The sequence below is a fragment of the Mustela nivalis genome (assembly GCF_964662115.1).
Source record: "Mustela nivalis genome assembly, chromosome: 18".
Lineage (NCBI taxonomy): Eukaryota > Metazoa > Chordata > Mammalia > Carnivora > Mustelidae > Mustela > Mustela nivalis.
This window is the reverse complement of record NC_139037.1, coordinates 13,718,290-13,724,289: the sequence shown is the minus strand read 5'-3', so window position 1 is coordinate 13,724,289 and position 6,000 is coordinate 13,718,290.

Genomic DNA, 6,000 nt, shown 5'->3' with positions numbered 1-6,000 from the left:
ATAATTAGTTAAGGGATACATAAAATTAAAATATAAAAAGTGACATTAAAAACATAAAACATCAGGGGGAGTAAAAATGTAGAGCTTTAGGATGTGTTCAAATTTAAGTAGCTATTAACTTAAAATAGACTGTTATAAACATAGGATAAGATATGTGAACCTCACAGTATCCACAAAGTAAATACACAAAAGAAAATGAGAAAGGAATCTAAACACAACACTAAAAGAAGATCATCAAACTCTAAGAGAAGAGAGGAACTACAAAAACAGCGGGTAAACAATTACCAAAATGGCAATAAATACATATCTATCCATAATTACTTTAAATGTAAATGAACTAAATGCTCCAATCAAAAGATATGAAGTGTATGAAAGGATTAAAAAAAAAGACATATCTATATACTACATAGAAGAGACTCACTTCAGAAGTAAAGACATGCAAAAATTGAAAGTGGGGGGATGGGAAAAATACCCCATGCAATGACAACAAAAGGAAAGCTGATGCAGCTATACTTGTTATCAGACAAAATAGAATTTAAAACAAAGACTAATGGAAAACAAAGAGCGGCACTACATAATGATGAAGGGGACACTCCTATAAGAAAATATAACACATATAAACTCATATGCACCCAATATAGGAGCACCAAAATATGTAAAGCCAACATTAACAGACCTAAATGGAGAAACTGATAGCAGTCATAACAGAAGGGATTTTAACACCCCACTTATGTCAATGGATTGATCACCCAGACAGAAAATCAATAAGGAAACATCAGCCTTAAATGATGTAAAGATGGGGGCACCTGGGTGGCTCAGTGGGTTAAAGCCTCTGCCTGCAGCTCAGGTCATGATCTCGGGGTCCTGGGATCGAGCCCCGCATCGGGCTCTCTGCTTAGCGGGGAGCCTGCTTCCCTTCCTCTCTCTCTGCCTGCCTCTTTGCCTACTTGTGATCTCTGTCTATCAAATAAATAAAAAATTTTTTAAAAAAATGATGTAAAGATGTATACAGAATATTCCATCCAAAGGCAGCAGAATAGAGGTTCCCGGGGTCCTCAGTCAGTAGAGCATGTGAGTCTTGATCTTGGGGCCATGAATTTTATCCCCACACTGGACATAGAGATCACTTTAAAAGAAAAAAAGAACAGCAGAATACACATTCTTCTCAAGTGCACACAGAACATTCTCCTTGATAGATCATCTTTTTGGCCGATCTATGAGGAGCAGCAAAGCAGTTCTAAGAGGGAAGTTCACACCAATACAGGTCTACCTCAAGAAATAAAAGAAAATCTCAAATAAACAATTTAACGTTACACCGAAAGTGACTAAAAAAAATTAATGAAGCCCAAAGTTAGTAGAAGGAAGGAAATAATAAACCAGCACAGAAATAAATGAAATAGAGACCAAAAAGTCTAAAAAGAAAAGATCAATGAAACTGAGAGATGGTTCTTCAAAAAGAAAATCAACAAACCTTTAACTAGAAGACCAAGACCAAGAAAAAAAAAAAAAGATGGCTGAAATAAATAAAATAAGAAATGAAAGAAGACATGTTATACCTGTCAGAATAGCTAAAATCAAAATTATAAGAAATAACAAGTGTTGATGAAGATGTGGGAAAAAAGGAGCACTTATACAGTATTCATGGGAATTTAAACTGATATAGCCTCTATGGAAAAAGGTATGGAGGTATTAAAAATAGAAATAACATTGATCTAATAATTCTACTATTGGGTACTTACCCCTAAAACAGAAAAACATGAATTTGAAAAGATATATGCACCCCATACAGCATTGTTTACAATAGCCAAGATATGAAAGCAACCTAAGTGTCCACTGATAGACAAATGGATAAGGAAGTTGTGGTGTATTTATATGCAAGGGAATATTATGCAACCATAAAAAGGATGAGATCATGCTATTTGAGACAACATGGAAATATCTAGAGGGTATTATGCTAAGTGAAATAAGTCAGAGTGAGAAAGACAAATATAATATGATTTCAGTCATGTGGCTCTAAGAAAAAAGGAATAAACAAACAAAAAGCAGAATCAGACCTATAAACACAGAGAAAAAACTAATGGTTGCCAGAGGAGAGGTATGGGGGAATGGGAAAATGGGTGAAGGGGAGGGGAGATATAGGCTTCCAGTTATAGAATGAATAAGTCACAGATATAAAAAGCACAGCATAAAGGAGTATAGTCAATGATATTACAATTGTGATGTGTGATGACAGATGGTAGCTATAATTGTGATGAACATAGCATAATGTATAAACCTGTCAAATCTCTATATTGTACACCTGAAACTAATGTAACGTTGTGCATCACCTATAGTCAAAAAAGAAAGGGAAGGAAGGGAAAGTCTTTTTATAAAGAGACTTTGATGGGGGGGCCTGGGTGATTCAGTTAGTTAGGCATCTGTCTTCTCCTCAGGTCATGATTACAGCATCCTGGGATCAAGCCCCACATCAGTCTCCCTGCTCAGCAGGGGTCTGCTTCTCTCTCTCTCTTTGTGCTTATGCTCTCTCTCTCTCTCTCTCTCTCTCTCTCTCTTTCAAGTAAATAACATCTTTTTTTAAAAGACATTGTTGAAAGAAATTGAAGAAGACACAAATAAATGGAAAGATATTCCATATTCATGGACTGGAAGAATTAATATTGTTAAAATGTCCATAGTACCCAAATGATCTACAGATTGAATGCAATACATATCAAAATTCCAATGGCATTTTTCACAGAACTACAACAAATAATTCTAAAATTTGTATGGAACCTCAAAAGACCCCTAAAAGACAAAATAATCTTAAGACGAACAAAGCTGGAAGTATCATGGTCCCTAATTTCAAACTGTACTACAAAGCTGTAGTAATCAAAACAGTATGGTACTGTCATAAAAACAGATACATAGATCAGTGAAACAAATTAGATAGCCCAGAAATAAACCCATGCATATACAGTTAGAAAATATACAACAAAGGAGGCAAGAATATACTGTCTTGTCTGAAGACAGTCTCTTCAATAAATAGCATTGGGGAAACTGCAAGCTAAATGCAAAAGAATGAAATTGGACCATTTTCTTATACCATATACACCAATTAACTCAAAATGGATTAAACACTTGAATGTGTAAGACCTGAAACAGTAAAACTCCTAGAAGAAAACATAGACAGCAGGCTCCTTGACTTAGGAGTGTTCCTTTCCATACTGATTTTTTTTTTATCAATTCTGATGATCTTTGCCTTTTAATTGGAATGTTTATTAGTTTATTTATATTTAACATAATTCCTAATAGAGCTGGTTTCAAGTCTACCATTATACTATTTGTTTTATATTTAACCCATAATCTTTTGTTTCTTGTTTCCTGCCTTTTTTGTATTACTCAGTTTTTACATTTTTTCCTCCCTATTATTTTGTTATATATTCTTGTATTATTTTTCTCATTGTTATCCCAAAGATTTCAGGATTTGCATCCTTTAATTATAATCTACTTTAAGGTAGTGCCTTTGCCACTTCCCAAACAATATAAGAACTTTACAACAATTTAATTCTCTTTATCTTCTCCCATCCTTTATGTTATTTTTGTCATATATTTTACATCTGTATATTATAATCCTCATAAGCATTTAATTAAAACAGTTGCTGGCAGGTAGATGTGAGGCCATTTGAAAAGTGAATAAATAGAAACTAAGAAGACAAATTCAGTGTTGTGGAAATTTAAACAAAGGGACAAATTCAAGAGAATTTTCAGAGAAGCAAATTGCAAAACTCAGTAATTAAATATGGGGAAGACAAGGCTTGAAAATGACTCAGGGGGTGCCTGCATGGCTCAGTGGGTTAACCTCTGCCTCCAGCTCAGGTCATGATCTCAGGGTCCTGGGATCAAGCCCTGCATCAGGCTCTCTGCTCAGCGGGAAGCCTGCTTCCCCCTACCCACCCCACCCCTCACCTGCCTCTCTGCCTACTTGTGATCTCTGCCTGTCAAAGAAAGACATAAAATATTTAAAAAAAAAAAAAAAAAAGAAGAAGAAGAAGAAAAGAAAATGACTCAAGATGTTAAACTTGAGACTCAGGGAAGAAACTGATGGATACATATGGACTGGCTAGGACTGGGATGCTAGGGCTTGGGTGGGAAGAAAAAGCACTGAGCTCAAGTTTTAAAATGAATTTTATATGAAATTGAGACCTAAAAGATGACCACTGGAAACATGACCAGATTGGGAAGTCATCTAAATATAATACCACATTTATTGGAAATTGTGTGAGAAATGAGTTTATCAGGGCACTGAATATAAAAGAAGAACTGTTCATTCATTCATTAAATCTTTATCAAACATCTACAATGTGTCTAGGTGTTTTAGGTGCTGAGGATGTAAGAGAGAAAATCAAACAAAATTCCTGCCCTTTTGGAGCTGACATTCTAGTAAGAAAATAATTAGTGGATGGAGTTAGAAGGACATCATGAATTGAGACAGAGGAGTGCACCATATACTATAAGTGGAATCTGTGAGGATGCTGTCCGTGAAACCTAGGAGTTGGGAAAAGGCTTGAATAAGGCAGATATACTGTACTTTAACAGTTCTCAAACATTGCTGTACTTTAAAATCTCTTGGGAGTTTCTGAAAAATCCTGATGCCCAGGTCAAACCCCATCCCTATTATGTAAAAATACATGCTAGTGTGCACCAGTCATTAGGATTTTTTTTTTTTTTTCCAAAGATAGCCAAAGTGGAGAAACTGGTGAGGAGAACAAAGACAAGAGAAGTGTAGGTAAAATTCAATCTCCTTACAACTTGCAAGCCGCTGATAAACACATGAGATGTGCCGAGCCTGACATTGTTCAAGGAACTCATGCTGCCTTCATCACTACAGACTAAAAGCGACATTATCTGGACAAAAGCCAGACTTCCAAAGCTCTGTGGACACGCCCTCACCCCATACAGAAATTCCTTAGAGACTTACCTTATCTCTACCCACCCTTCCTCCACAAACTTGAAATACATCATCAGTCACTCCTCACAGTCGCTAAGTGCAGCTCTTTCTGCCCACTGGTCCTGTCCATGTTCTATCATAAAAGCAGCTTTTGTGCCATAAAACATCTCAAGAATTCTTGACCATTGCCCTCGAGCGCCCCACACCGGGAACCACAGCCACATTTCATCACATTTAATATGCTATGAATTATAAGCCGGAGGAAACCCTGCCAATTAAACTTGGACAAAATGCTTAAGATGCCATCAATTTAAGATGCATGTCAATTTCAGAGATGTTAAAAGCGGCAAAATAATCAACATTTCAGAATTGATGGAATCCTGTGGACACAAGTGCCATGAGCCGCCACGGAATGAGAACCACCACGTTCTCCCGGGAGTGTACATGACCTTAGTGAGTGCTGAATTCGGAACAGCACATGTTCAAAATTTTAGTTTGTCTTGATAAGAAAATTAAACAAACATGTTCCCACCATCCCTCCTCTTTCTCGCTTATCTCGGTTATCTCACTTCCCCTCGGCCACCAGGGCCCAGGAATGATGAGATCCCACTGCGCCTGGAATACGGACATTGCTTCCTTCGTGCCACCAATTCTCCTCTGAAAATTGCGTCACTGACAGGCGTACATACTGATGTCCTGAGCTTTTTAAAAAGGTTCTCAAAAGTAGCATCAACCCCCTCCGCCCCCCGCCAAAAAGCATCGATCCTGACACTTTATAAATGAGGAACTGCTAAGTTTCAAGATTTTACATCAAACATCATCCTCAAACCAGCTTCCTATCAGTAAGACAGCCAAGCAGAGCTGGTAAACCCACGGGAGTCTGTCAAAACTTCAAATATCATCTGCCAGTATGAAATTGGTCAGAGGTCAAAGGTGTAAGGATATTGTCCAAGAGCACAGTTCATCCAAGTAAATTTGAGGATCCAATTAGCTTTATTATGTGATTCATGAATCAGGCAGCATCCCATCTAGCAAGCAGAAAACCATGCTCTGAGGAGTTGTACAAAACAAGG